Source organism: Chlorocebus sabaeus, chromosome 9, assembly GCF_047675955.1.
Source record: "Chlorocebus sabaeus isolate Y175 chromosome 9, mChlSab1.0.hap1, whole genome shotgun sequence".
NCBI classification, from domain to species: domain Eukaryota; kingdom Metazoa; phylum Chordata; class Mammalia; order Primates; family Cercopithecidae; genus Chlorocebus; species Chlorocebus sabaeus.
The window spans coordinates 90,756,520-90,782,140 of NC_132912.1; the positions used below are offsets into that span (position 1 = coordinate 90,756,520).

Sequence of the window (25,621 nt, forward strand, 5' to 3'; positions counted from 1 at the left end):
TTCATTTGATAAGAACTGACCTTAAACATAATCAGGTACTTAGGTGATATCATTTCTTGGACTCCATAAAATGCCTGTCACCAGGTTTAATACCTGAATTCCATTACAGTGTGATTGTTGTCTTATTTCATAATTGGGGATTAGGCTTAAAATCCTAGAGTGTATTTATTCAGTTAAATTTATTCACATTAAGATGTAGATGACTAATACTGATTCTTATGTAGACCAAATTTTAAGGTACCACTGTGCATAAGTATACCAAGTACTTGAAGAAGTATTTGGTTGTTAAAAGATATATAGAAAGGAATCGCTGGGTGTACCAAGGCTAATCAGTTTCATAATTTTGCATAATTTTCTAAGTGCAATTATCATTTAGTTTAGAACAATTCTCAAGACCCACGTAAATATTACTTTTAAAATATACAGTCTTAAGAATTTGTGGCATATTTTATGAGAAGAAGAATTCATGTGTGATGTACAAATAGTCTTAACATTTATATTGCCTAATTTCAGAGCAAAAATATGTATGTATGAATAAATTAACTGTAAATTGTCAGTAGGAACCTTGAGAATTCGTGGCGTAATTTATGAAAGAAGGAATTCACGTCTGATGTGCAAATATTCTTAACATATTTTTTCATTTCAGAGCAAAAACATATGTGTATTAATAAATCAACTGTAAATTGTCAGTAGGAAACTTAATGGCTTTAAAAGTTAAAATTTCAAGCCAGACATTGTGGTGTGCTCCTCAGGTCCCAGCTACTTGGGAGGCTGAGGTGGGAGGATCACTTGGCTGGAACCCCCAGGTAGAGGGTAGAGGCCAGTCTGGTTAACACAGCGAGAACTCATCTCTTAAAAAAGTTAAAATTCTGGATTATTTCCTTTACACTCTTTCATTAGTATCTTTCCTGGAGATTTTCAGTTTAAATACTTGGTGATTATGACAATTAGATGTTAAAATGGATGGGAAAGTACTTTGTAACTTATAAAGCGTTATGCAGGTGTAGACTCCTTTTATAATAGTTGTGTAAGTATATGAGACAACCTACATTCTTTTATGAGCTAGCTATAAGTTTTAGCAACTTGCTTTGAACCACAGTAGATTTACAATTTTTTGTAGTATTGAGTTGTATTCATTTAGAATTTTGTAATATATTCAAAATCAAATTTTTGTACCTACAAAAACTACAAAAAAAATCCCCCTAGTTTTTATAGTTTCTATTAAAATTATAGCCAGTACATAGGGATGCCAGAAGGACTGTTTAAGAAGCTGAAAATAGAGAAATGAATTTATCTTCTCATAGTTAGGCAGGGCACAGTAGAAGGATGCTTAACATTGCAAGCTGATGGGAACAGCAGGTTGATATAGCTTGTGATAACACTTCTAAAGAAAAAGCAATGAGCCATAGAAAAAAGAAACAGAGGATACATTTTGAATTAAGAAAGATGGTGAATCTGGGAAACAAGCAGTACAGTCACCAGACGTGTATTCTCTGCTATGGTACAGAAGTGTTTATCAGGCCTCTTTATGCCCTGCATGATATATCCCACAAGATGACCTACTTCACATTATTTTAATTCTGTGTTCAACTAAGCACTAATTCAACCCAGCCAGTTTAGTACTCATACCAAAAAAGAGTGAGCACTCTGAATAGAGGGCAGGTTTTCTGATTATGGTGAGAATATCTTTGTGGTAAATTAATCTGGTGTGCTAGTTTTTACGTTGGTCTCTTCTGAGTGTCATTAGTCACTGAGGCTGATTGATCATCTTTTAGGTTACTGATAAAAGTTCCTGTACAGCTGATTATCAGACCTTAGATTGCAGTAACTTCACCAAAAAAATACTTTGCTGGGAAGCATTTTGGTCCTTCTATTTGATTCATAACTCTTACCTTTATGCCTCTGAATGAAAAGATTCACATATTCAGTTTGTAATTAGTAATCAAGGCTGAGGTTTATTCTATCTAGCTTCACGATATATCTAGTTTGTTTTGTCTAGCCATATGATTTCTTCAAATCTGCTATGTCTAAAAAAAAAGTTTTATGTATCCAGATTAATACTTAGCCAGTGCTTCCTTAGCCAGTGGATCTTATCACCTCTTAACTATTGATAGCATGTCAACATGAAGAATTATCTGCTGAATATAGTAGCTTTGCTGTCCTTGTTTCCTTTTGTCTCATTCTTTTTTGAGAAAGCTTTGATAGCCTTCTATTGCCTAGGCCCCTCCTCTTCTTTTATGAGAGAAAGGATGAACAGTGACCAGAAATTAAGGGTTTGTTTTTTTTTTTCTATCAACTAAAATGGAAATAAATAATTCCTAAGTAATTTGTCTGTTAGGATTAAAGTCTTCAAGAGAATGGCTGTGCCTAGTACCTAAGTGATTAATTTCCTTGATTGGTTTACATTATATTGAGGATATTAGTAATCAGTAGTGATTCCTTTTTTGGTTCAAAGATGATACTGTCACAGTGAAAAGTGTTTTTACAATTTTTGTATACTTAATTTTTCTGTAACAAAAGTATTTTCAGTTGGATTTTTCTCTGCCCTCTCTATTAGAATGCCCAAAGAATATTTAAAGTTATCCTTTTCTCTCTTACTGCATATTTTTTCCTGTGATTTTTACCCAAACAGAAAATACTCTGCAGAGATTAGACTTGGTTATTGTTGTACTACATCATTGCTTTGACTAAAATAAACTTAGATTGCAAATGCTTTCAGGCTTACATTGCTCAATATATATATATTTTTTGGTAATATAAAACATTGTTTTATTCAGATAATTGATTATTCTGTAATATGTATGTTAATTTTTTTAAATTATACTTTAAGTTCTAGGGTACATGTGCACAACTTACAGGTTTGTTACCTATGTATACATGTGCCATGTTGGTTTGCTGCACCCATTAACTCATCATTTACATTAGGTATTTCTCCCAGTGTTATCCCTCTCCCATCCCCCCACCCCACGACAGACCCCGGTTTGTGATGTTTTCCGCCCTGTGTCCAAGTGTTCTCATTGTTCAGTTCCCACCTGTGAATGAGAACATGCAGTGTTTGGTTTTCTGTCCTTACAATAGTTTGCTCAGAATGATGGTTTCCAGCTTCATCCATGTCCCTACAAAGGACGTGAAACTCATCCTTTTTTATGGCTGCATAGTATTCCATGGTGTATATGTGCCACATTTTCTTAATCTATTCTATCATTGATGGACATTTGGGTTGGTTCTTTGCTATTGTGAATAGTGCCACAGTAAACATATGTGTGCATGTGTCTTTATAGTAGCATGATTTATAATCCTTTGGGTATATACCCAGTAATGGGATGGCTGGGTCAAATGGTATTTCTAGTTCTAGATCCTGGAGGAGCCACCACACTGTCTTGCACAATGGTTGAACTAGTTTACACTCCTACCAACAGTGTAAAAGCGTTCCTATTTCTCCACATCCTCTCCAGCACCTGTTGTTGCCTGACCTTTTAATGATCACTATTCTAACTGGTGTGAGATGGTATCTCATTGTGGTTTTGATTTGCATTTCTCTGATGGCCAGTGATGGTTAGCATTTTTTCATGTGTCTGTTGGCTGCAGAAATGTCTTCTTTTGAAAAGTGTCTGTTCAAATCATTTACCCACTTTTTGATGGTGTTTGATTTTTTTCTTGTAAATTTAAGTTCTTTGTAGATTCTGGATAGTAGCCCTTTTGTCAAATGGGTAGACTGCAAAAATTTTCTTCCATTCTGTAAGTTGTCTGTTCACTATGATGGTAGTTTCTTTTGCTGTGCAAAAGCTCTTTAGTTTAATTAGATCCCATTTGTCTATTTTGGCTTTTGTTGCCATTGCTTTCGGTGTTGATTAATCATGAAGTCCTTCCCCATGCCTATGTCCTGAATGGTATTGCCTAGGTTTTCCTCTAGGGTTTTTATGATTTTAGGTCTAACATTTAAGTCTTTAATCCATCTTGAATTAATTTTTGTATAAGGTTTAAGGAAAGGATTCAGTTTCAGCTTTCTACTTATGGCTATCCAGTTTTCCCAGCACCATTTATTAAATAGGGAACACTTCCCCCATTTCTTGTTTTTGTCAGGTTTGTCAAAGTTCAGATGGTTGTAGATGTGGTGGTATTTCTGAAGCCTCTGTTCTGTTCCGTTGGTCTATATCTCTGTTTTGGTACCAGTACCATGCTGTTTTGGTTACTGTAGCCTTGTAGTGTAGTTTGAAGTCAGGTAGTGTGATGACTCCAGCTTTGTTCTTTTTGCTTAGGATTGTCTTGGCAATGCAGGCTCTTTTTTGGTTCCACATGAACTTTAAAGTAGTTTTTTCCAATTCTATGAAGAAAGTCATTGGTAGCTTGATGGGGATGGCATTGAATCTATAAATTACCTTGGGCAGTATGGCCATTTTCACCATATTGATTCTTCCTATCCATGAGCATGGTATGTTCTTCCATTTATTTGTGTCCTTTTATTTCATTGAGGAGTAGTTTGTAGTTCATGAAGAGGTCCTTCACATCCCTTGTAAGTTGGATTCCTAGGTATTTTATTCTCTTTGTAGCAATTGTGAATGGGAGTTCACTCATGATTTGGCTCTTTGTCTGTTATTGGTGTATAAGAATGTTTGTGGTTTTTGCATATTGATTTTGTATCCTGAGATTTTGCTGAAGTTTTTTATCAGCTTAAGGAGATTTTGGGCTGAGACGATGGGGTTTTCTAAATATACAGTCATGTCGTCTGCAAACAGGGACAATTTGACTTCCTCTTTTCCTAATTGAATACCTTTATTTCTTTCTTTTGCCTGATTGTTCTGGCCAGAACTTCCAACACTATGTTGAATAGGAGTGGTGAGAGAAGGCATCCCTGTCTTGTGCTGGTTTTCAAAGGGAATGCTTCCACTTTTTGCCCATTCAGTATGATATTGGCTGTGGGTTTGTCATAAATAGCTCTTATTATTTTGAGATACGTTCCATCAATACTGAATTTATTGAGAGTTTTTTAGCATGAAGGGCTGTTGAATTTTGTTGAAGGCCTTTTCTGCATTTATTGAGATAATCATGTGGTTTTTGTCTTTGGTTCCGTTTATGTGATGGATTATGTTTATTGATTTGCGTATGTTGAACCAGCCTTGCATCCCAGGGATGAAGCCAACTTGATCTTGGTGGATAAGCTTTTTGACATGCTGCTGGATTCAGTTTGCCAGTATTTTATTGAGGATTTTCTCATCGATGTTCATCAGGGATATTGGTCTAAAATTCTCTTTTTTGTTGTTGTGTATCTGTCAGGCTTTGGCATCAGGATGATGCTGACCTCCTAAAGTGAGTTAGGGAGGATTCCCTCTTTTTCTATTAATGGGAATAGTTTCAGTAGGAATGGTACCAGCTCGTCTTTGTACCTCTGATAGAATTCAGCTGTGAATCTGTCTGGTCCTGGACCTTTTTTGGTTGGTAGACTATTAATTATTGCCTCAATTTTAGAGCCTGTTACTGGTCTATTCAGGGATTCAACTTCTTCCTGGTTTAGTCTTGGGCGGGTGTATATGTCCAGGAATTTATCCATTTCTTCTATATTTTCTAGTTTATTTGCGTAGAGATATTTATAGTACTCTCTGATGGTAGTTTGTATTTCTGTGGGATCGGTGGTGATATCCCCTTTATCATTTCTTATTGTGTCTATTTGATTCTTCACTCTTTTCTTCTTTATTAGTCTTGCTAGCACTCTATCAATTTTTTTGATCTTTTCAAAATACCAGCCCCTGGATTCATTGATTTTTTTGGAGGGTCTTTTGTGTCTCTATCTCCTTCAGTTCTGCTCTGATCTTAGTTATTTGTTGCCTTCTGCTAGCTTTTGAATGTGTTTTCTCTTGCTTCTGTAGTTGTTTTAATTGTGATGTTAGGGTGTTGTTTTTAGATCTTTCCTGCTTTCTCTTGTGGGCATTTAGCACCATAAATTTCCCTCTACACACTGCTTTAAATGTGTCCCAGAGATTCTGGTACGTTGTGTCTTTGTTCTCATTGGTTTCAAAGAACATCTTTATTTCTGCCTTCATTTCGCTATGTACCCAGCGGTCATTCAGGATCAGGTTGTTCAGTTTCCATGTAGTTGTGCAGTTGTGAATTAGTTTCTTAATCCTGAGTTCTAATTTGATTGCACTGTGGTCTGAGAGACAGTTTGTTGTGATTTGTTTTCTTTTACATTTGCTGAGGAGTGGTTTACTTCCAACTATGTGGTCAATTTTGGAATAAGTGTGATGTGGTACTGAGAAGAATGTATATTCTGTTGATTTGGGCTTGAAAGTTCTGTAGATGTCTATTAGGTCTGCTTGGTGCAGAGCTTAGTTCAAGTCCTGGATATCTTTGTTAACCTTCTGTCTCGTCGATCTGTCTCATATTGACAGTGGGGTGTTAAAGTTTCCCATTATTATTATGTGGTAGTCTAAGTCTCTCTGTAGGTCTCTAAGGACTTGCTTTATGAATCTGGGTGTTCCTGTATTGGGTGCATATATATTTAGAATAGTTAGTTCTTCTTGTTGAATTGATCCCTTTACCATTATGTAATGGCCTTCTTTGTCTCTTTTGATCTTTGTTGGTTTAAAATCTGTTTTATCAGAGACTAGCATTGCAACCCCTGCTTTTTTTTGCTTTCCATTTGCTTGGTAGATCTTCTTCCATCCCTTTATTTTGAGCCTGTGTGTGTCTCTGCATGTGAGATGCATCTGCTGAATATAGCACACTGATATGTCTTGACTCTTTCTCCAATTTGCCAGTCTGTGTCTTTTAACTGGAGCATTTAGCCCATTTACATTTAAGGTTAAAATTGTTATGTTTGAATTTGATCCTATCATTATGATGTTAGCTTGTTATTTTGCCTGTTAGTTGGTGCAGTTTCTTCTAGCATCGATGGTCTTTACAGTTTGGCATGCTTTTTGCAGTAGCTGGTACCAGTTGTTCCTTTCCATGTTTAGTGCTTTCTTCAGGATCTCTTGTAAGGCAGGCCTGGTGGTGACAAAATCTCTCAGCATTTGCTTGTCTGTAAAGGATTTTATTTATCCTTCACTTATGAAGCTTAGTTTGGCTCGATATGAAATTCTGGGTTGAAAATTCTTTTCTTTAAGAGTGTTGAATATTGGCCCCCTCTGTCTTCTGGCTTGTAGAGTTTCTGCCTAGAGATTTGCTGTTAGTCTGATGGGCTTCCCTTTGTGGGTACCCCGACCTTTCTCTCTGGCTGCCCTTAACATTTTTTTCCTTCATTTCAACCTTGGTGAATCTAACAATTATGTGTCTTGGGGTTGCTCTTCTCTGGGAGTATCTTTATGGTGTTCTCTGTATTCCCTGAATTTGAATGTTGGCCTGCCTTGCTATGTTGGGGAAATTCTGGATGATATCTTGAAGCGTGTTTTCCAGCTTGGTTCGTTTCTCCCCGTCACTGTCAGGTACACCAATGAAATGTAGATTTGGACTTTTCACATAGTCCCATATTTCTTGGAGACTTTGTTTCTTTTTACCGTTTTTCCTCTACACTTCTCTTCTCACTTCATTTCATTAATTTGATCTTCAATCACTGATACCCTTTCTTCCAGTTGATCGAATCAGCTACTGAAGCTTGTGCATGCGTCACGTAGTTCTTGAGCCATGGTTTTCAGCTCCATCAGGTCATTTAAGGTCTTCTCTACACTGTTTATTCTAGTTAGCCATTTGTCTAATCTTTTTTCAAGGTTTTTAGATTCCTTGCGATGGCTTTGAACATCCTCCTTTAACTCGGAGATGTTTGTTATTACTGAAGCCTACTTCTGTCAACTCGTCAAAGTCATTCTCCATCCAGCTTTGTTCCATTGCTGATGAGGAGCTGTGATCCTTTGGAGGAGAAGAGGTGCTCTGGTTTTTAGAATTTTCAGCTTTTCTGCTCTGATTTCTCCCCATCTTTGTGGTTTTATCTACCTTTGGTCTTTGATGATGGTGACCTACAGATGGGATTTTGGTACAGATGTCCTTTTTGTTGATGTTGATGCTATTCCTTTCTGTTTGTTAGTTTTCTTTCTAACAGTCAGGTCCCTCTGCTGCAGGTCTGTTGGAGTTTGCTGGAGGTCCACCCCAGACCCCGTTTGCCTGGGTATCACCAGTGGAGGCCACAGAACAGCAAATATTGCAGAACAGCAAATATTGCAGCCCGATCCTTGCTCTGAAAGCTTTGTCTCAGAGGGGCACCTGGCTGTATGAGGTGTCAGTAGGCCCCTACTGGGAGGTATCTCCCAGTTAGGCTACATGGGGGTCAGCGACCCACTTGAGGAGGCAGTCTGTCTGTTCTCAGAGCTCAAACATCGTGCTGGGAGAACTACAGCTCTCTTCAGAGCTTTCAGACAGGGGCGTTTAAGTCTGCAGAAGTTTCTGCTGCCTTTTGTTCAACTATGCCCTTTCCCCAGAGGTTGAGTCTACAGAGGCAGGCAGGCCTCATTGAGCTGCAGTGGGCTCCACCCAGTTCGAGCTTCCCGGCCACTTTGTTTACCTACTCAAGCCTCAGCAATGGCAAACGCCCCTCCCCCAGCCAGGCTGCCACCTCGCAGTTCGATTTGCAACTGCTATGTTACCAGTGAGCAAGGCTCTGTGGGTATGGGACCCGCTGAGCCAGGTGCCAGATATAATCTCCTGTTGTACCATTTGCTAAGACCATTGTAAAAGTACAGTATTTGGGTGGCAGTGTCCCGATTTTCCCGGTACAGTGTGTCACGGTTTCCCTTGGCTAGGAAAGGGAAATCCCCGACCCCTTGCGCTTCCTGGGTGAGGTGATGCCCCGCCCTGCTTCGGCTCGCCCTCCATGGGCTGCACCCACTTTCCGATCAGTCCCATTGAGATGAACCAGGTACCTCAGTTGGAAATTCAGAAATCACCTGTCTTCTGCGTCGATCACGCTGGGAGCTGCACACAGGAGCTGTTCCTATTTGACCATCTTGGAACACCCCCTTTTTTTTGCTGCACACAGGAGCTGTTCCTATTTGACCATCTTGGAACACCCCTTTTTTTTTGTTTTGAGGCCGTTTCTTGCTCTGTCACCCAGGCTGGAGTGCAGTAGCATGATCACGGCTCACTGCAACCTCTGCCTCCTGGGCTCAAGTGATCCTCCCACCTCAGCCTCCCAAGTAGTTGGGACCACAGGCATGTACCACCAGGCCTAGCTGATTTTTGTGTTTTTTTGTAGAGATGGGGTTTCGCCATGTTTCCCAGGCTGGTCTCAAACTCCTGTGCTCAAGTGATCCACCTACCTCAGCCTCCCAAAGTGCTGGGATTACAGGCATGAGCCACTGCACCTGGCCAATTATGTATGTTAATCTCATCCCTCAAGCTAATATTGAAGTTATCTAATTTATGTTATCTGGTATAAATCTAAGCAGTCTTTAACAAAATTGGTGTTTCATATGTTTAAGAGGCATAACTAAAGAATTGTTCTGTTTCTCATAAATCAGGAGAATGGAGGTTTCATAGAGGTGAACTGTCTTTCTCACTGCAGGACCTTTAATATGCCACTATGCGTTGTAAATCTCCCATGAGTGAGATTCTAGTATGATGCTTTTTCTTTTTCCGTTCTTTCCCTTTCCCTCTACCTCCTTTTTCTTTTCTTTCTTGGTGGCATGAGTCCTATATTATAAGGAAATGCTTTTAGAGTACAGTCTTCTGATATATAGTGATTTTTGAAAAAGATTTATTTATTGTCATGTTCACTGTGAGCTTTTTCCCCCGTGTGTAAGCAGCTGTGTAATAGATTCAAGAGCACTCCCCCCACCTTTTTTTTTTGAGACAGAGTCTCGCTCGGTCACTCAAGCTGGAGTACGGTGGTGCTATGATCCTGGTTCACGGCAACCTGGACTTCTGGGCTCCAGTGATCCTCCCACCTCATCCTCTCAAGTAGCTGGGACCACAGGCATGCATCACCGCACATGGCTAATTTTTGTATTTTTGGTAGAGACAGAGTTTCGCCATGTTTTCCAGGCTGGTCTCAGAACTCCTGAACTCTAGCAGTCCACCTGTCTTGGCCTGCCAAAGTGCTGGGATTACAGGCATGAGCCTCCACTCCCAGTCTCAAATATTCTTTTGAAATATTTGAAATACGTTGATCTCTCAGTCTGTCAACCTTAGTTGTATGTTGATTTTCAATAAAAAGGAGGTATTTGTTGCCCTAACATCACTATTGGCTATTCAGTTTAAAAAAGGAGTTAAAGAGGTATTATTTATAGGCAGGCTTCAAAATAATTTAGAGGAAAGAACGATCAGTTTCATTCTCCCTTTCTAGCATTTTCTGACTCCATCTCTCATATTACCTCCTTTTTCCCACATTTTTTCTTTAATGAGGTGAAATTCACATAACAGAAAGCTAACCATTTTAAAGTGTACATTCCGTGACTTTTATTACCTTTCCAATGTTACCTCTACCTTTGTCAAGTTTCAAAACATTTTATTACCCTAAAAGAAAGCCCTATTCTTATTGGGTCCCTCCTGCTTCTTTTTTTTTTTTTTTTTGAGACAGAGTCTAGGTTTGTTTCCCAGGTTGTAGTGCAATGGGGCTATCTCATCTCACTGCAGCCTCCACCTCCTGGGCTCAGGCAATTCTCCTGCCTCAGCCTCCTATAGCTGGGATTACAGGCTTGCACCACCATGCCCGGCTAATGTTTGTATTTTTAGTAGAGGTGGAGTTTCACCGTGTTGGCCAGGCTAGCCTTGAACTCCTGACCTTAGGTAATCTGCCTGCCTTGGCCTCTCAAAGCGCTGGGATTACAGGCGTGAGCCACCGTGCCCAGCCACCTCCTACTTCTTTTGTTAGTCTTAATTCCTTAGTGGATTCAACAGTGTTTATATTATCTACACCAATCCATTTTTTTGTATGTTATATAATAGGTAACATTTATTGGACATTTATTTATATACTTATTTGCATGTATAACTGTTGTATAGCCAGTTTGTATGTATTATCTTACTAAATCTCTACAGTAAATCTATCCCCATTTCATAGATGGTTTAAAAGAAGTTAACTTCCCCAAGCATTACTTTTAGTAAGTAGTGAGACTTAAGGTTGACTTCTGGTCTGTCAGATTCCAAAGCTGTTTCCTTAGGAACCATATTATCTTGTATACAACTCTTGGGCTAATCTTGTTAATATTCTTTATTTGACCTAACACTGTCGATTCATACCATATTTAAAACTGAAATACATTACCTGTATTTAGAAATTGAGACCTTACATAAACAGCTGTATTTCTAGCTGCTTTTGAAATTTCAAAGGATCTTCCAACACTTGGCTCACATTCCTGCGTGACAAAAATCAGCTGGAGTTGTGTAATGTCTGACCTGTCTCTGTCAATGAACAGATTATTCATTGCCGTTTCTCATCTATTTTGAGACTGTAACTTTGATTCTGCATAATTCATAGAATTAGTAGTCAGACCTATATATGTTAGTTATTACATTATTTGTATATGTATAGACTGCTTTAGACAATATTGTAGAGTGTTGTATGTTAATTTTATCAGTTAAAATGTGCTGTAAGATCATTGTAGAGATCTTGTCTCTAATTAACAGGATTCATAAAGAGAAAACAAGGGAGAGAAATCATCCAGATTGAAAAGACCTACATAGTGCCAAGCACAATAAAATAAAGCCTATACTAGGCAAATTATTATGAAATTTGTTTTAGGACATCAGAAATAAAGAGAATATCTAAAAACTTTTTAGAATCACTTAGGAGGGCTTAGGAATATGAATAGCATCTAACTTGTTGGCAGTAGAATTAAAGGTAGAAGGTGGTAAAACATCAGCTTGAAAGTTCTGCATTCAGCCTAGAATTCTGTATCCAGTGAAACCATCAATCAAGTGTGAAAGTGGGGGGAAAAACTGAAGGACTAAAAAAATGTACTCATGAAGAACATTTTTTTTGGACATTACTAGAAGATGTGGTTCAACAAAACAAGAGAATAAACCAAGAAAGGAAATAAAAGAGCTTCAGTAAACACAGAATCCCACTCAGAAGCAACAAAGGAGAAAGTCCCAGGATGACAGCTGTGACACAAGCTGAAAAGTTACCAGTTTTGATTGGAGCAGGAGATTAAAACTTCCGGGAAAATAATCAAACTGATAGATGGACGTTGAAATATTTGGAGAAAAATGTAATGGATTCTTACAAAACTAAACAAATTAGGAAAAGGAAACAATTACTAGCATTGGTTGATTGAGTTAACCCAAAATTGTGATATTGCTATTTTAGAGGAATTAAGATAAGTGAAACGTATGTGTGGAGTACTACTAGTTTTGTAAGTCTCCTTTACCATGGCAGGAAATCTGTAGTTAATAAATCTGTAAGAAGCAGTATTAAGAATAATATTTTAAAATACCTAATTAAATACGAGGAAAAAGAATCAGAGTAGTTGAGGGTGGTTGCATCTGGGGAGAAGCAGGAATAAAGGTTTGAAGATAAATAGGGCCAGAGATGAGTAATTTTGTTACTGTGATATTTTATATATATGTGTGTGTGTGTATATATATATAAAACATACACTTCAGTAGCATTAACATTTAGCATTCAGTACATTTACATTGCTGTGCTGTTGTCACCACTGTCCATCTCTAGAACTTTTTCATTATCTTACATTGAAATGCCAAACCCATTAAATAATAACTCCTCATTGCTCCTCCTCTTAGTACCAACCATTGTTCTACTTTGATCTCTATGTATTTGACTATTCTAGGTACCTCATATAAGCAGAATCATGCAATATCTTTTTGTAACTGGCTTATTTCACTGTCTTCAAGATTCATCCATGTTGTAGTGCACATTAGCATTTCCTTCCTTTTAAAAGGCTGAATAATATTCCATTGTATGTATATACCACATTTTGTTTATCCAGTTATTCATCAATGGACACTTTTGACTGTTGTAAATAATGCTGCTAAGAATATGGGTATATAAATACCTGTTTGAGTATCTGCTTTCATATCTTTTGGATATGAGATTGCTGGATCAAATGGTAATTCTGTGTTTAAATTTTTGAGAAACCACTATACTGTTTGATACAGTGACTGCCCAATTTTACATTACCACCATCACTAGGGTTCTGAATTTGCCACATCCTCACCATCACATGTTGTTTTGTTTATGTTTTTTTGTTTTTATAATAATGGCCATCCTAATGGGTGTGAAGTCTCATTGTGGTTTTAATTTGCATTTCCCTAATGATTAGCGATATTGAACATTTGCATGTGCTTATTTGGCCATTTGTGTATCAGCTTTGGAGCAATGATGTCTCTTCAAGCCTTTTGCCCATTGTGAATTCAGTAGTAGGACTTTTAAATTGTGTTGTAGAAGTTCTTTGTATACTCTGGCTGGGCACGGTGGCTTATACCTGTAATCCCAGCACTTTGGGAGGCCAAGGCAGGTGAATCATGAGGTTAGGAGTTCGAGACCAGACTGGCTGGTATGGTGAAACCCCATCTCTACTAAAAATACAAAAATTAGCTGGCATAGTCAGGCGTGATGGTGCACACCTGTAATCCCAACTATTGGGGAGACTGAGGCAGGAGACTTGCTTGATCCTGGGATGTGGGAGAGTTGCAGTGAGCCAAGATTGTGTCACTGCACTCAGCCTGGGTGATAGAGTGAGACTCCGTCTCGAAAAAAGAAAAAGAAAAAGAAGTTATTTGTATACTCTGAATATTAATCCCTTATTGGATATGTGATTTGCAAATATTTTCTCCCATAAATAATGGGTTGCTTTTTCATTCTATTGATTGTTTCCTTTGCTGTGCAGGAGCTATTTAGCTTGAAGAAATCCAACTTGTCTGTTTTCTTTTGTTGCCTGTACCTTTGGTGTCACATTCAAGAAATAATTGCCAAATTCATACCATGAAACTTTCCCCAGTGTTTTCTCCTAAAGGTTTTTATAGTTTTAGCTCTCACATTTAGGTGTTTGATCCATTTTGAGTTAATTTTTGTATATGATGTTACGTAAGAGTCCAGCTTCACGCTTTTAGATGTGAATATCTAGTTTTCCTAGCATTATTTGTTGAAAAGAGTGTCTTTTCCCCATTGAATAGTCTTGGCACTCTTGTTGAAAATTATTTGACAGTAGATGCAAGAGTTTATTTTTGGGCTCTCTCGACTCTTCTGTTGGACTATGTGTTTGTTTTCTTTATGCCAGGACCACACTAATTTTAGTACTGTAGCTTTATAGTAAAATTTGAAATCAGGAAGTGTATGTCTTGTGTATTTATTTATTTTTTGAAATAGCATCTGGCTCTGTTGCCTAGGCTGGAGTGCACTGGCACAATCTTAGCTCACTGCAACCTCCACGTCCAAGGTTCAAGCAGTCCTCCCACCTCAGCCTCCTGAGTAGCTAGGATTGTAGGTGCATACCACCATGCCCAGCTAATTTTTGTATTTCTTGTAGAGACAGTGTTTTGCCATATTGCCCAGGCTGGTCTCAAACTCCTGAGCCCAAGCAATCTGCCCTCCTCAGTGTCCCAAAGTGTTGCGATTACAGGCATGAGCCACCATGCCCGGCCCCAACTTCTTATATTTCAAGATGGTTTTGGCCCTTCAGGGTCCTTAATGAGTTTTAGGATAGCTTTTTTTTTTTTTTTTAACTTTCAAGTTTAGGGGTACATGTGCAGGTTTATTACATGGGTAAATTTGTGTCATTGTTTTTTGTTGTATAGATTATATCATCACCCAGGTATTAAGCCTAATACCCATTAGTTATTTTTCTTGAGCTTGCCTCCTCCCACCTGGATTTTTTTTAATTTCTGCAAAAAACTGTTGGGATTTTGGTAGGGATTGTATTAATCTGTAGATTGCATTGAATAGTATTGACATCTTAACAATATTAAGTCTTTTAACCCATGAACACCAGATGTCTTTCCATTTATTTACATATTCTTTCCTTTCTTTCAGTGATGTTTTGTAATTTTCAGTGTACAAGTATTTTACCTCCTTGGTTAAGTTAATTACTAAGTGTTTTATTCATTTTGATGCTCTTGTAAATCTGTTTTCTTAATTTCCTTTCCTAATTGTTCATTCTTAGGGTAGAGAAACACAATTGATTCTTTGCACATTAAAATTGTGCTCTGCTTCTTTGCGAACTTGCCTCATATTAGTGTGTTAGGAAGTGTTTCCTCATCCAGTTTTGGAAAAACTTTGGGAAAAAATGGTGTTAGTTCTTTAAATGTTTGATAGAATTCACAGATGGAAAAATCATATCTAGGGCTTTTGTCTGGAATTTATTTATGTTATTATTGATTTAGTCTTGTTACTAGTTATAGGTCTGTTCAGATTTTCTTTTTTTTGTGATTCCATATTAGTACATTTTGTGCTTCTTGGTATTTCTCCATTTAATCTAGATTATCTAATATGTTGGCATATAAATTGTTCATAGTACTATCTTATCTTTTTTTTAAACTCCTGTACAATTGATACTAGCGTCCCCACTTTTATTTCAGATTTTAGTAATTTGAATCTTCTTTATCTTAATATAGGTAAAGCTTTGTCAATTGTTAAATTTTTTTCAAAGAACCAGTTTTTGGTTTCATTGATTTTTCTCTGTTATTTTTCTATTATTTATATCATTTCTAAACTTTGTTATTTCCTTCTTCCTGCTAGCTTTGGGTTTATTAGTTTCTTCTTTTTCTAGTTCCTTAAGATTTGAAGTTAGATTATTGATTTGAGATCTCTTTCAATGTAAATGTGTACAACTACAGATTTCCCTCTTAGGACTGCTTTTGCTGTTCTGTAATTTTTGGCATGTTGTGTTTTTTTTGTTTTCATTTATTTCTAAGTATTTTCTAAGTTCCCTTGTGATTTGTTCTGTGTTTAACAGTGTATTTTTTGATTTCCGCAGTTGGTGAATTTTCTACTTTTTCTTCAGTTACTGATTTTATTGATTTTCAGTATCATACTGTTGTGATAGGAGAAGATATTTTATTTGGTTCCTTTTTTTTTTTTTTTTTTGAGACAGAGTCTTGCTCTGTCACCCAGGCTGGAGTGCAGTGGTGCGATCTTGGCTTACTGCAACCTCCGCCTCCTGGATTCTAGCGATTCTCCTGGTCTCAGCCTCCTGAGTAGCTGGGATTACAGGCACACGCCACCACACCTAGCTAATTTTTGTATTTTTAGTCGAGACAGGGTTTCACCATGTTGGCCAGGCTGATCTCGAACTCCTGACTTCGTGATCCACCCGCCTTGGCCTCCCAAAGTGCTAGCATTATAGGCATTAACCACCTTGTCTGGCCCAGATCCTCTATTTTCTTACTTATATTCTGACTGGGTGTTTTTTTTTGTCCATTATTGAGAGTAGGGTATTGAAATGTCCAGCTGTTATTTCAGAACTATTTACCTTCAGTTCTGTCAATTTTTGCTTCATATAATTGGGTGGTATCTTATTAGGCATGTAAATGTTTTTGATAATTATATCTTCTTGCTAATTGACACTTATTGATGTGTAATATCTTTTTCATCTCAACCTTTTTTGATTTAGTTTGTCTAATGTTAATGTAGCTACCTGCACTCTCATTTGGTTATTACTTGTATAGAATATCTTTTTACATCCCGTATTTGTGTCTTTGGATCTAAAATGAGTCTCTTGTAGATAGCATATACAAGCTCTTATAGATTGTGTTTTTCTTATACATTCTGTCAACCTCTGCCTTTTGCTTGCAGTTTTATCATTTACAATTAAAGTAATTATTGATAAGGATTTAACTGCTGCCATTTTGCTATTTATTTTCTATATGCCTTACAGCTTTTTTGTCCCTCATTTCCTGCCTTACTGGCACTTGTGTTTAGTTGATATTTTGTAGTGAAGTGTTTTACATTTCCTTGTTATTTCCTTTTGTTTATATTCTGCTATTTTCTGTGTGTGTGTGTGTGTGTGTGTGTGTGTGTGTGTGATTGCCATTGGGGGTTACATTTAATGCCCTGAAGTTCTAATACTGCAAATTCAACTTATACCAGTTTACTTTCAATAGCATACAAAAATTCAGCTCATAAGATTCAGTCCCTGCTCCCTTCCAGTTACTGATGTCGTAAAATTACATTTTTATGTATTGTGTGTCTAAAAGCATAGACTAATAATTGTTTTTTAATGCAGTAGTGTCTTAAATTATGTGGAAAACAAAAAGTGGAGTAGTAAACCAATGTTACAATAATGCTAGCTTTGGTAATTGCTCGTGTATTTATCATTTCTCAAGATCTTTATTTCTTAATACAGCTTCAAGTTACTGTCTAATCTTTTATTTCAGCCTGAAAGACTCACTTCAGTGTTTCTTGAAGGACAGGTCTAGTCATAATGAACTCTCTCAGCTTTTGTTAATCTGGAAATGTCTTAATTTCTTCATTTTTAAGGACATTTTTGCTAGATATTGTATTCTCAGTTGACAGGCATTTGTGTTTGTTTGTTTTCCTTTCAGGATTTTAAATATATCATCCCACTGCCTTCTGTCCTTCAAGAGTTCTAATGAGAAATCTGCTGATATTGAGGATCCCTTTTTATGTTACAAGTTGCCTCTCTCATTCTGTGTTCAGGATTCTCTTTGTTCATAGTTTGATTATAGTCTATCTCAGTTTTTCCTACTTGGATCTCTGAATTTTTCCTACTTGGAGTTAATTGAGCTTCTTGAATATTTATATTCATGTCTCATCAAATTTGGGAAGTTTTTGATTAATATTCCTTCACCTAATCTTTCTTGCCCCCTTTCTCTTTTTATGCTGGGATTCCCAGAGTGTTTGTGTGTTGGTCCACTTGATTATGGTGTTCCACAGGTCTCTTAGGCTCCTGTCTTCAATTTTCCTTCAGTTTTTTTTTCTGTTCCTCAGACACATGGTATTTTCAGTTGTTCTACCTTCCAAGATTACTGATTCTTCTGCCTGCCCAAATTGGCTTTTGAATTCCTCTAGTAAATTTTTATTTCAGTTTTTGTACTTTTCAGTTCCAGCATTTATTTTTTGATTTTTTTATGTTTTCTGTCTCTTTATTGATATTTCAGTTTTGTTTCTTGACATTATCCATATCTTCCTTTAGCTTTTTGAGTACCTTTCAACATTTGTTTTAAAGTCTATGTCTAGTAAGTGTCTGCCATCTGATCTTCCCAGGGACAGTTTCTGTTAATTTATTTTTTTCCTTTTGGCCTATACTTAATGCTTTCTTTGGGGTGGGTTTTTTTGTTTGTTTGTTTGTTTGTTTGGTATGCCTTGTGATTTTTGTTGTTGTCAAAAACTGGAATTTGAATCTTAAAGAGTGGTAACTTTGGAAATGAGATTTTTCTCTTTTCTCTAGGATTTGGGTTTTTTTTTTTTTTTTTTAAATTTATTGTAGAGTATTTCTATGCTGGGTGTAATCTTAAGATCTTCTTGGCCTGTGTTTTTCGCTGGGCATGTATGGTGACTCTCTAAATTGCTCTATGTATGCAGTTCCTTTGCAGTAGTATCCTCCTTAAATGTTTGGCTCCTAAAAGGCAAAATAAATACATAAATAAATAAATCAAAGGGGTGAAATAGCTCTGGATCTTTAAATCCCCTGGAAATTTTTTCAGCCAATGGCAGTTGAACAATGATAGTCTGCCTCTGTGTCACATTTTGATCAGAAGCGGCAATTAGTGATCAGAACACAGATTCCTGATATTTGGAGGGTCAAGTCTTCGTTGCCAACCTTAACTCTTACAAACTGTATGCAGGGTCCTCTAGGAACATGTGCATGGTTGCCTGCTATGAGAGTGGGTGATGGAGTAGCCACAACTGCACAAAGAGCTGAAATGGACTGAAACTGTGATTTACCATTCAAGCCTTTCCTTAGAAACTGAAAGCCTGAATAGACTCCAGAGTTCCAGAATCACAGATTCTGCTTGCAATTGTCTAGGTAGGGAGATGGGTGCCTGGTATTTCTTATTCTACCATCTTTCTTTGACTAATTTTTTTGTTGTTGTTCTTGAAATGGAGTCTCACTCTGTTGTCCGCCCAGGCTGTAGAGCAGTGGTGCGACCTCAGCTCATTGCAACCTCTGCCTCCCGGGTTCAAGCAATTCTCCTGCCTCAGCCTCCCAAGTAGCTGGAATTACAGGTGTGCACCACCATGCCTGGCTAATTTTTTGTATTTTTAGCAGAGACATGGTTTCACTGTGTTGGCCAGGCTGGTCTCGAACTCCTGACCTCAGGTGATCCACCTGTCTCATCCTCTCAAAGTGCTAGGATTACAGGTGTGAGCCACTGCGCCCAGCTCTTGGACTAATTTTTTATTCCAAACTTTTTTTTTTTTAATCATTTGAAAGGTATATGTTTATTATTTTGTCAAAAATAATTTTAAAATGTATTCTTGAAGCTATCTGTTTCATAGGAACTGTGAAGAAAGTAAAGAAACTAAAAAATAAAGACAGATTTTCTCACCCTGCTTAAGGGTGCATCTCTTGCTAGCCTTTTGCAAGTATCAGGAAGTGTAACCCGCAGGAGGCATCAGGGCTTTGGGCCTGCATGGTCTGAGTGCTACCCCGTGAGTTTCAGAAGGCGCAGCAACCGGTATACCTGAAAACCATCTCTGCTGGGGCCGGTACCTGGTGTCCCCACCTACATGGGTCATTGTCAGGCCCAGGGCAAGCCTGCTGTGCTGTTCCTTCCCTATTCCCTCAGGGGTGGGATAGAGAGCGCAGTGGCTTCCCAGGGAGGTAGAAGCTGCTCCAGACTAACAATCAGAGGTGCCAGTTCTTAATCCCCAAGACCGCCAGTCTTCACAAGTACATACTGAGGTCTGTGCTGTTAATGCCCCACTACTGCACTCTCTTGAGTAGCCCCACATTCTTGTGCTTGTTTCTTTTTTCTGCCCTCTTTCCTTGCCCAGGTAAGAGGTCTGCCCATACGGGATATTTTGCAGCATGCGAAGCTTTTTAAAAAGTTAGGCTTATTGAAGTATAATTTATACACAAGAAAGTAAAAAACAAACAAAAAAAAACTGTTCTCAGTTCTGTGAGTCTTTCATTAATGAGTTTAGATGTTTACATATTGAAATTATTTGAAGTAAGATATGTGTGTATTAGAAAGATTTGTAGTCTAGATTATCCAAGTTTTGGGAGTATTACCTCGCTGCTTTTATCTACTTTTTTAGTCTCTACTTTCCAAGTATCTATAGGCAGATTTTCCCATTTCCCTTGGAAAGTGCTGTTTTCTTGCTTTTTTTTCCGCCTTTCTATTGTGTCAGACTTATAAGGCAATCAGCCAACTGTGGGCATGAAATCCTTGGGAGGAAAGAGAAGGAAGTGGGAGGGGCAGCCATGGTGAATGTTTCCCTAAGTAATAGTCAAGTTATTTGAGAGAACATACCTCATCCCCTTTTTAAAATGTTGTAATAGTTTCTTTTAAATAGATTGTTAAATCTCCTGCAAGTCTCTCAGTTGCTCACAGTGGTAGGTAAGAAGTTATAAAGTTCAAATATTAAAGGGAGCTCACAAAAGAGCATGGTTTCACCAACCCTCACTCAAAACAAAATTATGGGAAAATACTGTAAAAGAAACCAGAATTCTTCCTTGCAAATGATAGAAAGAGACTCTGATTTACCTAATCAGAAAGGAATTTTTAAAAAAGTATTAGGTAGGTCATAGTTTGAGAACAAGACTTGGAAGATAGTTGGAAGCTAAGGGGGAAGCAAGGCATGGCCACAAGGTTTCAACAGGAACAATCTTCTTAGGACTTTGCTGCTTGGACACTTGGTGTAATAGGTACTGCCACTATGCCTCAAAACTGGTGACTGTGCTCATTAACTCAGCTCCTCTGGTGATCTCTAGAAATAATCTCTGACTCTCCTGTACCTTGTCCTCACTAGGATTTGGTATCCACAGCAAAAAGACCTATGAATAGTTGGTATCAGGCCTGTACATGTGTTAAGAGAAAGATGAGGAAAGAAGTACCTGCTTCTAATCTCTTGAAATTATCTCCAAATTGGAATGGTATTTTGATTGCCTAACAGCCTGAAGATAACAAATATCCCCTACAAATTTCTCCTATTTTACCCTCTTCCCAACTATATCTATAATTTAAAGTTTCACGTATTCTTTTGAAAACTGTTTTCATCGTTTACCCACTTTTTAAGAAAACCAAATGGGAACATACTACCACTGTTCAGCTCCTTTCAAAAATTTTTTGTCTGAGGAATCTTCCATATTGTTGTGGATATCTACCTACCTGATTCTTTTATTAAGAACCTTTTGTTTCATTTTATGATCATGCTATAATTAACAGGCCCCATGATGAATATATAAGTTGTTTCCAGTTCTTTTTTGTCATTGAGAACAGTTCACATATGTATCTTGTTGTCTTTTCCAAGTATATCTTTAAGGCAAAGTCTTAGCAGTGGAGTTGCTAGGTCCATTGCATCTATGGTTTAAACTTGTGCCTTCAAAAATGATATTTTATATACTTACTGTTCAAGAGTGCTTCTTCCTTCTATCCCCACTAACCTTGGCAAACTGAATAGTTTCAAACTTTAACTTTTTATAGCTTGTTGGCAAAAAATGCTATCTTGTTATTTGATTGTGTTGTTTTAATTGTGAGGTTTAGCGACTTTTTGATGTATTGGTCTTACGTACTTTTTGGTGTGTGTGTATGTATATAACTGACCCTATTTTCAACTTATTTTTCTTTTAGGTTGTTTGTGTTTTCCTTAATGATTTTCAGGAAAACAATTTTACTCTTTCTTCAGACAGTTGTCTAATGTTCTACCTGTCTTGCCATTTGAATTTTGTGACTACAAAATACAGATGAAACAATAATATCATAAAGAACTTGGTGGGTTATCTTTTGTTTTGCATTATTGATTGTTTATTAACAAATATTCTTCAAAAGTCACCTTTCTTAAATTAGCAAGTAGAAAATGCTTTTAATAAAGAGAAATGTTGTGTGCCCACTACTCCTGACTTACTGAATCATCTTCTCTTGAATAGAGAAGGTAAAAGTGAAAAGGGAATTTAAGAGTTCCTGCCTTTTTCCTTGTCTTTAGCATTATATAACTGTTTAATGTGTGGGAGTCTAATTTCTATTTTCTTTTTTGAGACAAAGTCTCACTCTGTTGCCCAGGCTGGAGTGCAGTGCCGCAGTCTTGGCTCACCGCAACCACTGCCTCCCAGGTTCAAGCAATTCTCCTGCCGTAGCCTCCTGAGTAGCTGGGACTACAGGCATGTGCCACGATGCCCAGCTAATTTTTGTATTTTTAGTAGATATGGGACTTTACCATGTTGGCCAGCTGGTCTTGAACTCCTGACCTCAAGTGATCTGCCTGTTTTGGCCTCCCAAAGTGCTGGGATTACAGGTGTCGGCCCCTGCACTTGGCCTAATTTTTTTATTGTTCTTTTTGGTATGAACATTCTCCCCTCCAAGCCTTTCGTTTTTACTATTTTCACATTCCTTTATATATGCTGCTGTTTTGTTTCATCTGTGGTTCTCTCTCCCTGTCCCCTTTTTTAGCTATTATAATATATATATGTACCTTTTAAATCTGAGCTTTGAAGGTAAATTCACTGCAGCTGTGTTGGTTGATTTTAGGTAATTTCTGTATTTCCTCCTTTGTCTTTTTAAAACTAGAGTCATTTGTAGTTGTTTATACAGAATTTTAGTTTTTAAAACCACAAGTCTTTCATTATAGGTTGAGTTATGAATTCATAGCCTGTTATTTAAATGAAGCTTTTGAAATCTGTTTTACTGATCTGTATCATATCTAACTACACCAGTATTTCCTTCCTTGTCTGACGTGAACTCTAAAATTATGTGAACACTTTCTCCCTGTTTCCTGGCATTTCCACTCAGACTTGTTCCTCATTCTTGGTTAGAAATATATCCAGAATTATAGTTTCTTTCTAATCTAATGACAGAAGCAAATTAATCAAGCATAGCAAGAATTTATTGGTAAGCTGCATGTAGTTGAAAATACATTTAGTATATATTTTGACAGTTGTGAAGTCTCTAATTTTTACTGTACCTTTTCTCCATTCCAGTTTTATGCTCTATTCTAGGGATGTACCCATTCCTACTACCTGACTAGGAAGCATGTGTATTGTATCCCAGTAGATTTTTTTTTTTCCATAGATAAATACTTCTAGATATCTGTTATCCAGTGTAGGTAGCCACTAGCCACATGTAGCTATTTATGTTTAAATGTAAATAAAATAAAATAAATTTACTCAGTTGTTTTTGCTAGCTACATTTCACGTGCTCAGTAGCTACATGTGGCTAGTGACTACTGTATTAAGACAGCATGGATACAGAACATTTTCATTATTGCAAAAAGTTCTGTTAGACAGTGCTATTCTATACCGTGTCATTCTGCCTCTCATTCTAAAAAGTTCTAATTCCTAAAGATGATGTACTCCTTTTGTTGCTATCCTCTAGTTGAAGCAAAATAAACTTTTTAAAGGTAGGTTGCATTTTACATACTAATATTTCTAAATCAGAGGCTATTTTTATTACTTTTTTTATATTTTTAAAATTAACTTTATTGGAGTATAATTTATATGCAGTAAAATCTATCCATTTTAAATGTACAGTTCATTGACTTTTGATACACACACACACACACACACACACCCCTTCTTGTAAACACCACAGCAACCAAGATTTAGAACACTCGCTTTATAAAAAGTTTCCCTCATGCCCATTTGTAGTCCAGTCCCCAAACCTGGTCTCAGGCAATCTCTGATCTGCTTTCTATCACCATAGATGTTTTGCCTATACTAGGATTATATATAAATACAATCATATAGTATGCATTCCTTTTTGTGTCTGGTTTTTTTCTTTTAGTATAATATTTTTGAAATTTATCCCTGTTGTTGCTTGTATCAATAATTTGTTCTTTTTTCTTGCTGAGTAATATTACATTGTATGGATATGACATTTCTTTACTAGTGTGGCGGGCATTTGAGTTGTTTTCAGTTGGGTCTGTTATGAACAAAGCTGCTTTAAGCATTCATGTGCAAGACTTTTGTGGACATACATTTTTGTTTCTGTTTATTCAGTACCTTTGAGTAGAATTGTTGGGTCACATAACGTAAGATCAGTTGAACAGAGTAGATTCCAGAAAAGCTCACATACACATTTGTTGACAAAGGTGCTGAGATTATTCACGGGAAAAGGATAGTGTTTTAAACAAGTAATACTGGAACAATAGAGAAAACAAAGTGAACCTTGACTTTTACATCTTATCATACACAAAAATTAATTTGAAATGGATTGTTGACCTAAATGTAAAAATAAAATTTAAAAATATAAAACTTCTAGATGAAAACATAGGAGAAAATCTCTGTGACTTTTGGTTTAAAGATTTCTTAGACAGTATATATAAAATTAACCATATAAGAAAAAAATGGACAAATTTGACTTACCAATATTAAAAATTTCTGCTCGTTGAAAGACTCAAGAAAATGAAAAGGCAAGCAGCCTTGGGGAAAATATTTGCAATACGTATATCTGAAAAGGGACTTGAATGTATAATATATACATAAACATGCTCTTACAACTTCATAATGAGAAGATAACCCCATAAAGAGAAGGGCAGGCTGGGTGTAGTGGCTCACGCCTGTAATGCCAGCACTTTTGGAGGCTGAGGCGGGTGAATTGCTTGAGCCCAGGAATTTGAGACCAGCCTGGGCAACATGGTGAAACCCAGTCCCTACAAAATAAAAAAATACAAAAAATTAACTGCGCATGGTAGCATGCGCCTGTAGTCCTAGCTGTTTGGGAGGCTGAGGTAGAAGGATAGCTTGAGCCTGGGAGGCGGAGGTTGCAGTGAGCTGTGATCGCACCACTGCAACCTTGCCTGAGCAACACAGTGAGATCCTGTCTCAAAAAAAAAAAAAAAAAAAAAGAGAGAAAGAGCAAAAAATGTAAAAATAAATTTTACAAAAGAAGATATAGAGATGGCCAGTAGGCATATGAAAAGATGTTTAAAATCAGTCATCAGGGAAATGAAAATTTAAACATAATGAGATATCTTATATTTACTGGAATGGCTAAAAAAGGGCTTACAGGAATTGGCAAAGATACAGATTAACTGGAACTCTTATGCATGTTAGTAAAAGCACAAAATGATACAATTTCTGGGGAGAAATATTTGACAGTTTTTAGTATTATTTTTGATAGCCTTCTGAATTTCTTAGTGAGTTATAGGTCAGTTCTACCACTGTTTCTTTCTTCCTTTTTTTTCTTTTTTTGAGAAGGAGTCTTGTTTTGTTACCCAGACTGGGGTGCAGTGGTATGATCTTGGCTCACTGCAACCTCCACCTCCCGGGTTCAAGCAATTCTCCCTACCTCAACTTCCCCAGTAGCTGGGATTACAGGCGCATTCCACCATACTTGACTAAGTTTTGTAATTTTGGTAGAGGCAGGGTTTCACTATGTTAGCCAGGCTAGTCTCGAATGCCTGACCTCAAGTGATCTGCCCGCCTTGGCCTCCCAGAGTGCTGGGGTTACAGGCGTGAGCCACTATGCCTGGCCTGCCACTGTTTCTTTCTTTTCCCTCCAGCTTTATAGCTATTTAAAGAGAGTAGATTTTCTTGAGTACTAGGAATCACTATTTTTGAGCAGAATTACTCAAAGCTGTTATTATTTTTTCTTTAACTTAAGACAGTATAGGAGA

At 37.2% G+C, this 25,621-nt stretch overlaps 1 protein-coding gene across 1 annotated transcript in view; it reads left to right on the plus strand.

Moving 5' to 3' along the window:
* PTEN (phosphatase and tensin homolog) overlaps positions 1-25,621 on the plus strand; it is a gene marked incomplete at its 5' end in the record, with an annotated part of 104,064 nt that overhangs the window by 30,499 nt on the left and 47,944 nt on the right. The gene's annotated exons all lie outside the window — the stretch shown is intronic.